Consider the following 12,323-nt stretch of genomic DNA (forward strand, 5'->3'; position numbering starts at 1 on the left):
CCCCCCAGTGATTATTCTTCTAAGGAAATTTCACATTATTTATTCTTTTCAAGACAATACTTACATGTTAGGTACTGTAAAAAACAATGTGAAAGTATTCCTTGTTTAGGTAACCTCCTCTCAAGAAACTATCCCCAAAGTGTCCTCAGCTGATTTCAAGCTGAGTATGACACATCTTTTTTAGATCATGAAATGTTAAGTAGCTGGTTTTTTACTTGTCCCTTGAGTGGGTGCCTGAAGCAGGTTCACTGTGGTTTTTATTATTGTTTTAAGAATATCTTATTTTATTTTCTCTTTGCTGTGAATTTTTGTCATTTAGTATTGTCCTTTTGGGAGAACAGAAATATAATGACCCAAGCTGGAATATATCCAAAGCCATTCAAAAATATTATCTAATTCTTTATTTGCTATGTATGTTATGTGGAGAAGAAATGCTTAATTATCCTTGGTTTAAAGAAAACACAACCTGAAGATGTATACGCACTTGAACAGATATCTGAGCTGTATAATTTTCCCCTAAAAATACCACAAGAAGTTTCTTCTTGTTGTGGATTGAACATGAGCCAGAACCAAGTTTATGGACTCTCAGTGCTTAGCAGTTTTGAAGAATCCACCTCATCCAATTGTCCAAAATCAGGAAACTTCAGTGCAAAACTTAAAGATGGCTCAGTGATTTTCAGAGTTTTTATTTGTGTATACCTTTGTGTGCCAGGGTTGACAGCAAAGGTTATAATTAAACCTGACTTCCAGACCCATGAATAGAGAAATTTCTGAAAGTTTTGAGAAACCTCCGCACCAATGCAAACGACAAAACGGTAATAAAAAAAAAAACATTATTGTACCCAGGTTCTTCAGATTCCTGCATTTGTGAGGGATTTTGAATCATAAAGAGAAAGTGCTTGATTTTCATGAAGACTTCTGTCTTCCTTAACCCCACTCTGTCTCAGAAGAATCAGGTCATTCGTACAGAGCCTCTGTGCAAGGTCTTACACTTGTAATTCAGACCACTGATTGTGAATGAAGCCTGTAAGACCGAGGTTCTTCTTTTACATCTGCATCAAACACACACAGAAAATCTGCCAAATTTTAACATTTTATATTTTGTATTTTTATACACCCTCCTCTTACGTTTCATGCTCTCATAAAGCATCTATATGAAAACTTTCTACAGGAATACTGCGCCAGAGCAGGGCTTAATTGTAAAACAAGGCAATCAGACATTAACTCTTTGAGGCAACTAGTGCAGAGAATTGCAGGTGTGCGAGGGATTCATGGGCAAGGCTGCCTGCATCTGATTTATTTGGGTAAAGAGGTGTTACTTCATGATCTTTTGCTGCTAGCACACAAGAGAAAAGTAAGCTTGAAGAGTTCTGGTTCTGTTTTTCCCAGTTTGTGAGCCAGTGATGCAGGAGAAAAGTTCTTTTTCTTCCTTCAGAATTTTTTGAGGCAGTTCAGTAACATTTCAAGGATGTCTGAGTGCAGTGAAGAACCAACACACTAAAAATCAGAGCATGCAGGGCCACTCCTGCGTTGTCTCCTATCATCTAAACAGTCTAAATGCTGTAGTCAGCTCTAAGAGTTTGAATTAATTCTACAAACTGCTTTGGCATTTTAAATAAACGTTTACGACATAATTTAGGCCTAGCTTCATCAATACAGTTGAGCTATGGTCTATTTGATGCATTGCAGTGACCACTAAAATTCTCTTTGGTGCCTGATATAGGTTAGAAAAACCATGATGAAGGGCTGCAGTGTCTCCATTACTGTCATTCATGGTTGAGATCAGCCATCTTTCCCACCCAAGGGCTGGAAAGAGACAGTGTGCCATTTATATATTGGTTTTTTGCCAATGGAAATACTCGTGGGATGATCCTGGTAGGTTTCCAGCTCCTTTATGAGGCAGGAGTGGCATGAAAGGGTGGCTGCAGACTGGAAATCCAGCCCCGCTATTCCTCTCCGTTCTTTGCCAATGTAGATCGTCAACAGCTACTTTTAATCTTCAAAAATGGGTGGTTTAAATTAATAATGATGTTGACAAGATGCAGTCTAAATGATTTATTCCACTTCATTACATCTATTCCAAAGTCATTATCGGAGATCAGAATTACTATCAAGCATTCTGGATTTCAAACTTTCATAACAGATTCAGGGAACCCTCCAACATCAGCCTTGAGAGAGAAAGAACAGTTCATCCCTATCGAAAAATCAATTTCTTTAACAATGATATTACTATTAATGTATATAAAATGCATACATTCCAGGTTTAAAGTAATGGTATGCACCTATTGTCTTTTTCATGAGTAGTTATCAAATAGCTTTATAATTCCAGTGAAATTCAGTGTAAGTAAAAGGTGGTGTCTAATCCAGACATACAGAATAGGCTGTTTACTGCTATGAATGCTTACTAAGGAGACATAAATGCATACCATTAACCATTGAAAAGACATATAAATATAAATGTTAGCATTATGCAGTGGGTTAGCCTCCCTCTACAATAGTCCCACTCAAACTCATCAAGATGAAACACCCACAAATACTGAGTGTTCTGCCCTGATCTGCCAAGTCTGACTCTGTAAAAGCAAAAAAGATGCAAAAGGATAAACTTCCATATTCTCCACTGTTAAGTACAGCCGTTAGACTCATTAACTGCCATTTACACAGCTGAAAGCTGCACATATGCATCCATGTGCTTATTCATGCTGTTTGTACACCAAAATATAATGAAGTATAACATGGCATATGTATTTTCTGTATGACATCATTGCTGTGTCTTTTTTAATTCATTTTTTTCACTGAGCTGCATTTTCCTGCCCATTTTTAAACTTACTGCTTAGAGATTTACTAGCAGAATTTTTCACACTGAACAAAGATGGCCCTTTAGTGGTTTTGCTCCTTAGTTAGGTCTCTAGCGCTGCAAACAGCTTATTATAGAAGGTCTCTAGCAGTGCCAGCAATGTGGTAAGCACTTCCTCGACATAAAGAGAAGGCAGTCGCTGGGGGTAATAATACTTACCTTCTACACAGTGAAGTCAGGAGCTTAAATTAGCATTTGTGAAGTACTTGGAGTTCTTTGAAGGGAGGAAGCCATAGAAATGAAGGCTAAAGCAAAGTACATTGTGATGCAAAAATGTCAACAATCAATGCTATTCAAAAACGGCCATAATTTTTCTATTAGCAACACACAGAAATGAGACTCATGCTAGATCTGGATCAGCTATTATTTTAGACTGAAGTCTTCCATATAAGCACTTAATTATATACCCAGGGATATGAGTAAGTAGCCCAGTAAACATGGTCAGACAGGCAATCCCTGTCCACATGGTCTTGATCCATATTTGCTTCTAGAGGCTGTTCCTCTCTTTCAGGCATAAGAATTTGTAATCGTCTTTAGCCTCCTGCTCCTGTAGGCTCTACTATGCTTTCTTTTTCTTGCCTCACTCTGGGAGAATCTGATTATCAAGCCCCTTGCCTTATCTCAGGTCCTCCTAGAGATCATTTTCACCATTCTGCCCATTGGAAGCAGCATTTCTTGATTAAACCATGTATGCTGCATATGTAAGTGTGCATGCTTAACAGCATCGCATTTTCTAGTTCTAGTCTTGAATTCCCTACTTCACCCCAAATTTAGCACAATATTAGCTCCCACATATGTCATTTCTAATCTGAGGCAGGGTCAATAACTTGCTCCTGTCAATCTTTGGATCTTAAAAAACCAACACTTTCCAGAGCTGCAAGATACTCATAGTACCACCACTTCCAAGGAGAGTGCTGGCACTCAGCATTTCTAGAAAACAGGCTGTCTCATCAGATAGCTAAACAAAGGTTGAAAAAACTCAGTAATGTTGGGCTGCTTCTTCTCATAGGCTGAACTCAATGTGGTGTCAGGAAATGTTTGGCTCTTTTTCTGAACACAAAGTAATTAGGTAATTGTTTTCTTCTTAGAGTGAGTATTCTACAGCAGCAGGATAAACACAGTTTAGCTTAGTTAAAGACTATGTTTAAACACCTCTTTTCATATTTTGTATATTTTTGTATATTTTGAGCAGTCAATAATGTTCTTACCCAACTGGAAAAAACTCGAGGAGAAATTAACTTTGATGCATTTTCTTTAAGTAATATTTTAGTTTACTAACAAAAGTCAGGTCCTGCACCTGCTGTGGAAATTATGCTTTCTTGTGCTAGTCTAACAGTGTAGCCTATGAGGAAACATTCCTACCATGGTCTTAAGAATAAAATGAACTCACCTGTCTACCCAGTGGCAAATCCATGCCTCTGTTTTTTATAGTCCTGATTTTCAAGGACTGCTTTTCTGGATTTCTCTTCAAGTATAAGCAGCTTTGATGAAATGAAAAAATCATCCCACAAACAGAAGATACAAGAAAAGAAATGGAGAATGCCCCATAGGCAAGCAAACACGGCCGCATTATGTGCACTGGATAGAACTGCTGAAGGAAGAGCAGCAATGAGCATCAGGGTTGCACTGGGCGATCCCTATGCCAAATACTCACCTGCATGGGGTGTGTGCCAACATAGGAGTGGCCGGTTTTCCTCCTGTGCTGGAATATACATTTTTTTCCAAGTAAGTGGTCATTATCAGACTGCACAGTGAGCTAAGGCATGGGCAGGAGAACTTACATTTGTCACTGTTCATTACAGTTCTCTGTGTCAGGACTGGAGACTGCAAACAGCCTGAGTACAGTCCTGCCCCCATGAGAGCCAGTGGAAAATCTCTCTTTTGGCTTGGAGGCAGCTTGAACCAACCATCCTGTGCAAAAGGATGCATCTCTCTCTACAGAAATAGTAGCAACCTCTACAGCTGGGCAGAAAAAAAATGCCAGAAATAAAATCCTGCCTTTTATAGATGCTCCCGACAAAGAAAAGTATTTGTGCTCTTCTGCTTACTCTTTTATCAAATGATTTAGCTAATTTGGAGAAGTAGAAAAATTCTTCCCCTTTATGCAAAGCAGCCTACAGCCATGGTCCATATGTCTATCATGAAGGGATACGTGGACCTCTCTATCAAGAGGACAGAAAGACCCTCCTAACACTGTAGTCCATTTTCTCAAAATTCTTTAAAGGGGACATGAAAATCATAATTTAAGCAGTCTTGTAGTGCCAGTGTCATCCATGCCATACATAGAAATAAAAATCATACCCTGGTCCTGTTGGTGGTAACTGATTATAAAGTCGTAAGTCTGACCAGGTCTTTCCTCCCAGCATCACACTGGAAGTTCAAATATGTTGTTTGCCTGCTATGACCCCTAATCCTTTTTCAGAGTAAAAGCTCTCCAGCAAGTAATCTTATAGGATTTGCTTCTAGATATATGCACTTGACTATATTAAACTGTTGGTAATGATCCCAGTTTACCAAGCAATCCAAAATCAGAAGGGCTTAGTCCTTTATATGGTTGTGACACAGTCAACACTGTGCAAGACCAATTAAATGTATAATGCATAAAGTCAAGAAGAAGGAGTTGACTGACTACATCCCACCACCAAAATGGCCCTTAGGTTGCCACTGGAGGCCATTACAACCAAAAGTGTCATCCTGTGGGTGGACAGATTCGGTTAAAGAGCAACTTCAAGCTTGGAAGAGTAGGGAGTGAGAACATACCAAGCCATACCAGTCACACTACTGCTTCAAAAGCATAGCTGGAGAATTTGGTCTTGCATTAGCAGTCTGAGCTTTATGCTCAGAGGCCTTAGCAAAATTATAATGTGCACTGAAAATACCAGAACTATTAAAAGATTAGGGATTAAGTATTGCTAAAAACATAGAAAGAAATCACTATGATATACATTATCTGCATATATAAGTTTTAGCATATATTCATGTGTCTAATTGTCTAATCCAGCTTCTTTTCCAGTGAACAGAGGCTGCATTTGGTCATAAAGTATTACAATTCATAATCTCCCTCCCCTATTAAATACGTGCTTATCTTGTTTTGCTTAAAACTTATTCTACCCTCTGGGTTGAAAATTTTACTCTTATTTGACATGTAACTGACATCTATTGAACCTCTACTGAACAAATCTGTCACTGAAATGATAACTTCAGAAATTTCTTAGCAGACTTTGACAATACTTTGCTGTCACTTTACTGTACAGCTGTGTATTTCTGAGCCTAGAGCAGCAGCAGACGGGACATGGGGTATGTAGTCGAAAGCTCAGTCCTGAGGTTTGGATGGTAACACACTTCTACTGACTGTGAAGAAAATGCATTATGCCGAATGCCAGCAACCTCCTCCTTGTAGTTCAGCTTCTTTCTACAATACACCCAGTTCTTGCTTGGCTAAAACCTGCTTCCAGGATGCCGGAAAGCTCAAATAAGTGGCTCACGTCACCTGGCAGAGCTCTTGAACAGGAGGAGATGGGTCGTCCTCCCTGGCCTTGACTGAAGGCCCACTGTCTTCATAGCTTTTGCCTAATGTTCTCTGTCCGTCAGCTCCTGCAGATACTGGACAACATGTAAAATAAAAACATGCTGTAAATGCACATAATTTACCGAAAAGTATTCGGCACGTTAAAGTTACCATTTAATGGCAGCCCCCCTTCTACAGAAATGGACAGTTTGCCACCTAGATTTGCGGCCAAGAGCCAAACGAGTAGGTGAGAGACCACCCTTAGGCTTCAGGGCAGCAGCTATGCTTTACTGATTTGGCACAGCAAAGAAACAAAATTGCCTTCTCTTGACAGGCTTTTCTTCTTGCAGGAGTATAGAGAAGCTTTCTCCTCTGCAGATCATGGCTAACTGCTTCTCAGCCGTAGTTTCAGCCACTCGGGCTGCTTGCCCTCGGTGTAAGCTACAGCAGCATAAGGCTTGCACTGGCAGAGCAGACAGAAGCTGGACAAGTGACAGCCAATGAAGCACCCCTGGCCACGATGGCCATAGCCAGAATACAACTGCAATTGTATTAAAATATAATAATTGCAATTGTACAAGTATCGCAACTACTAATACAACAGCAATTCATCACTGACAGCAAATGTTGGCACCTTGTCCGGATGAATAACAAAAAAGCGCACCTTTACCAAAAAAAAGTTACTTTGGCTTGAACAAAAAAATTCAATGATGACAAAGCCAAGGCAGGTTAAAGGTCTGTTGTCTGCTCCATGGATCATGATTTCTTGTCAAACATGGCACATGGAGAAATGAAATTTGGACTTTATTTCAGACAGCATCCTTCCCTCTTTGAGGAAATGAACCAGCTGTCATCAATGCCTTCAGAGCTACTTTGTGTTCAAAGACAGGACCGTCAATTAGTCAATGAGTAATAAATTTTAAAAGTTAATTAGTAGTAAATTATCTGTTTCTATATACTCCTGCAAATCTGTTTCACGCTAATGTCTGTGAAGCCTAGCATGACTTCACCTAAATTGTTTGACAGATGTTCCCCTTCCCGCTATCAGCAGCTTCAATGGAATATTAAATATTTGCATTTAAGCTGACCTGCGGAGTTTCTTAAATTAATTCTCACATCTGTCTAATATCAATATAAAGCTGCTATTTCTACACTGAATATATTAGAATACACATTACCTATAAAAGCAGCAAGTTAAGTAGCTTTTGGTACACAGACTTTTTAAATAAATCCGTAGAATAAGACTAGTGCTCAGTATAAAAGTAAAAAAAAAAAAAAAAAATTAAGCCTAGCTTAAGTCTGTTGTGTAGAATTGCAATATACTTCATAGCTCCAGACTTTTGCACTGGAGGCTCTACCAGGATTATAAAATTAATGACCAAAATCAATACCAAATAGTGAGGAGATTCATGGGTATTGACTTTCATGATTATAGGACTTTTGTCCCATTTCTGATACATGTGTCCATCTGTCCCACTTCTGGTCTATTAACCTTGGCATTATTGCCAGACCCAATCCAAAAGCTACTCCAGCAGCAAAAGTTATCCTTGTGATGTGGATGACCAGGTCCAGTAATGCATCAGACAAAAGAGGTCTCTAAGATTATACAGATTTTAAGGTTGTCCTTGTGCAAACCAGCATGCTGGAGAAGGGGAAGGGACATAGCTGGTTGCTCTGTACAGAACTGCACAATACATGCCAATTATCGCCTTTCTGTAATCATCAACTCTGCAACACTCCAATTGCTCCATATTCTGCAGAACATGACCTCGGTTTGACATGACTTAGCAACCAGTAAAAGAGCCTGTTAGCTATTCTTTGGGTAACTTTCTCTCTCATATTAATTCTCTGCCTTATCTAAATTTTCTTTTTAATTTTTGAAGTTCTTCAAAGACACAAAAAAGGCATTTCCTGTGGGATGTAGAAGATGTCCTCACACCTCCTAGCCTGTATCCTTAAAACTGTGTATTTTTATTCTCTTAGATTCAGTAATTCAAGTGGTTCCCCAATACTTAATTAATAGCCTACTTGGGATGTATGAACACATTCAGGCTACGTCCTTCTCGGGCCATCATTCTGACTGGAAAATTGACAACCTGCTTTAATTTCTCATTGGTGCTTTTTATCACAGTAACCAAAGGAACTACTGGAACAACCGCCATTGAGGAGGGTAAGTACAGAGGCTGAATGAATTGTCGTGGATGGAAACCACACAAGACCAAGCAATGAGGTTATATTTAACAGCAGAAGCATAGAAACTCCTGGGTATTGCATGATTTGGGTATTTCCTGGTGTTTTGCAACTTCTGCTGCATATGCCGTAGAAGGGGAACACTGCAGGAGAACCTACCTGGCTCCATCAACGTGATACAAAGTCAGGAGGATGCTCCTCCTTTGAAAAGTCCTTTTCTCCCCCTTCCAAGAGCTAAACAGATCTGTTCAGGACTGCTGCTATCACTATGGTTACAGCCAGCCTCTCCAGGAGCTCTGTTCGTACCACTGGCCCTAGGAGCAAGAGGCAGAAGCAAAGCAGCAGCACTGGGCCTGAGGCTGGCTTGGGCATAGACGGGATGGGGTCTGAACCTCTGCCTGGGCTGGGAGGGCAGGAGGAAAGGGCATCAAAGCTGGCTGAAGAACTGGAAGACCTGGGAGGAAAAACTGGGAAACAAACAAAAAAAGCAGAACTATGGTGAGAAAAGCCTAACTTAAAGTGCACGAAATAGAGTCCTCATCACCTGAGACATGGGCATCTCTGGTGCAGAATTCAGGTGCGAGGTGTGATGAATCAGCCTTTAGACATGCCCTCTTCCCTCCACGTGGGTGCCTGAACGTGAGACTAACACAGACCAACTCTTTGTTCTCATTTCAAATTCAATTAAGAAGTATCTTTCAGCATTTATCTCAAAATGGCTGTTCAGCTTGTCCTTAATACATCTTCTCTCCTTTAGGGTCTTCATTATGAAGTTGAAAGCCCAGTTACTAACAGTCAAGAAAAAACCCCACAATTCTGGGTTATTTTTAACAGCAAGAACCCTTTCCATCTGCTTGTATGGCCCTCATCTAGATGTCCTGGTGCATCCCCACCAGCCAAGCTGTGAACCTGGGTTTCACAGAGCCAGCACACCAAGTGACTTCTCAGGAGCTGAGTCTAAAACTACCTTATCAAACGGTAACCCCAAGCCCCTATCTATTTAGGCCCAGGCAGCTCCCTCCATGGTCTCCCCTTATTCAAGATGGTTCCCATTTCCTGTGTCGCTTTTATTACAAACCTGAACTCCTGTTTTGTGGGGTTGGGTTATTTTTGGGGGAGGTGGTGGTTGTTTTTAAATCCAAAAGCAATACAGCTCCAGTAGATCACATCCCTCCACTCTGAATTTTAAGAGTACTGATTTCTTCTTGTCTCACTTGCTTAAAGCATCTTAGGTTTTCAGAAAGATCATCATGCATCAAAAATTCAGATGACATGCTTCTCGAGAATGAGATTTGAACTTGAACTTCTCATGGTCAAGTGATCCTGGTTTTGCTCAACAAAATCTTTGCAGCGGTCAATGAAAGTCCACCCACCAACTTCAAGAAGAAATAGAGGAGTCCTGTGTAGAGCAGTACTGCCCAAACGTGATACAGATGTAAATAAGACAAATTTTCATAGTGGTTTTTATTCATGACACTGGCTATTTGTTGCTGAATATGCAAGTAATGGCAGATAAATCAACATCTTAAAAATGCTCCTGTAATTGCAATCTTGCAATTTGGTCCTTTGCCTACTCCAGATCACGACTTGGCCACCTGCTGGCTTATAACCAAAATACTGGAGGATCTCTTTATTCCTTGCGTTTAAATTCAGTTTGCAATGCATAAATTTTAAGGCAATAGTACAAAGTGTCCGGCTTATCTTTTGCTTAAATATATTGACAACATGAAAATATAAAATGAGCTGAGCATTAACAATCATAGATTTTGGTGACACAGCCGAGAATCTCAGTGACAGAAACTGCTGATAACAATGCAGACTAGTTCAGAAAGTATCTAGACCTTCACACTGAAGATGGACACTAGACATTAGTAAAAATTTGCATCACCAATTAAATACTTTGCCTAGCATAAAGTTGAAAACTGTCTTGCTTGCGGCAAGTAAAGCTACTCTAAATTTCTGCTGGGTGGAATCAGCAAACTCCAAAATGGTTTCTGTAATTTTTTTTCTTCTATAATATACCAGTTAAAAAGAAACCTTCTGTCTATTTTAAAGTGAAGCCATTCTAAACTCCTGTCAGTATTACCAAGAAGAGTTCAGAGTTACTGTTAATGCCAGTAACGGAACATGAAGTACCTGTAGATCCCAACTGTTTCTTTCCTCTGAAATCAATTGGCACTATGACCCCAATAACTGACCGTGAAGTACAGTGGAAAACCTGTGTGTGTGCCTCTGCTAAGACATGCTTCTAGCTGCCCCAAGTCACTCCATTAATGACGAATTTCTAGGAATGGAAGTTAACATTTTTGTGGTAAATGGAACACGATTTCTAAATATTACTCAAATTTGTCTGTACTTGAACAGTAGACTATAGTAATGCTAAAGAACACATATTATGTTGTATTACCTTTCTGCGCAACTCCAGCATTTATTAATTTGCTACTCATTACTGAATAGAACTGAGAAGCACGGACACTTTCTCACTATTGGAATACGAGAGTCTTACGGGAACATTCAAAGTTTGCAGACCCCTAACGCTTATTGCTAGCAGTTAGTGACCTATGCTTTACATGTTTTTTGAAAAGAAATCCCTCTCCATATTGAAACACTGCATTTGAGAAAACATTTGAACCTTGACACCCAAAAGTCCCTGTCTGCTCTGCAAAAACAAAAGTTTAACCAATATCGAAAGCCTGAAAATTTGAACACCTTTCTTCAATGGACACAGGCACCATTTGAACAGTTACTGTGGAAGAGATTTTCTGTAGAAATGGTAACCTGAACTTTGGAGCACTGCTTTGACAGGATTCCCAAGCTTTCAAGGTACCTGGGACTTTAAAATCTCTTGGTTGTTAGGTAAAAAAACCAAGAAGTAGTAAAAAAGCTGCTGTTTCATGCTGTCACAGACCACAATCCCTTGTGAGTATTCTGCTCCCGGTGTAATAAATGAAAATGGTGCCGTGCGTCTTTGTATGCAACACAACCTAATTATCACTTCACAAGCACAAATCTCCAATACTGACTGCACATACCGTTTTCTTCAGCTAATTAATAACACTCGCTTACATCGCCTTCTGAAATTTGTTCTAACGGCAGCTCGAAGTAATTGCTACCAGTGCCATTTCATTTAGACCCCACCCACCTAAACCACTTTACTCCAAAACTAAGTTCGGCCAATTTACGGTAATACGTGTACGCCACACTTCTCAGGACTCCACAGATCACTCCGTTAGGCTTCAGTTACACAACAAAATCGTGGCGATAGATCCTCCCTAGCGTAGCGCTGCGTCGTAACCAGGACCTTTAGGATATCTCAGGTAACAGAAAGAAAACCCCGTCCTGGGGAGGCGTTTCGGCTATCTTTGATACCACCACCATCGCAAAAAGGGTTCTGGAGAGATCCAGCGTGCGCGCGGTTTGGGGATCCCCTGGGTGCGTCAATTATTTCAAGCGGTTAACGACAGGACCGCGCCGCAGGCAGGCGAAGAAGCATCCGCAGCTCGGGCTCCCCCCCGCAACCTCCGGGCCCCGCGGATCCTCACGGGCTCTGCACCCGCGTGGGAAGGGAAGAGGGAGGCGGCCCGGGCCGCGCCTCACCCCCCCACGCGGCGGCTCCTTTAAGAGGGGGGCGGCGGGGGGTGTTTTTACCCCTCGGTACCGGTGCGGCCCGGCTGTACCGCACCGTATCGCACCCGCAAGCGCGTCACCTGACTGCGCCGGGCCCCCGACCTGCGGCGGCGGCGGCAGGGCCGGTCCGCTCGGCTCCGTCCA

This window comes from Haliaeetus leucocephalus, unplaced genomic scaffold (assembly GCF_000737465.1).
Source record: "Haliaeetus leucocephalus isolate CR32 unplaced genomic scaffold, Haliaeetus_leucocephalus-4.0 Scaffold195, whole genome shotgun sequence".
NCBI classification, from domain to species: domain Eukaryota; kingdom Metazoa; phylum Chordata; class Aves; order Accipitriformes; family Accipitridae; genus Haliaeetus; species Haliaeetus leucocephalus.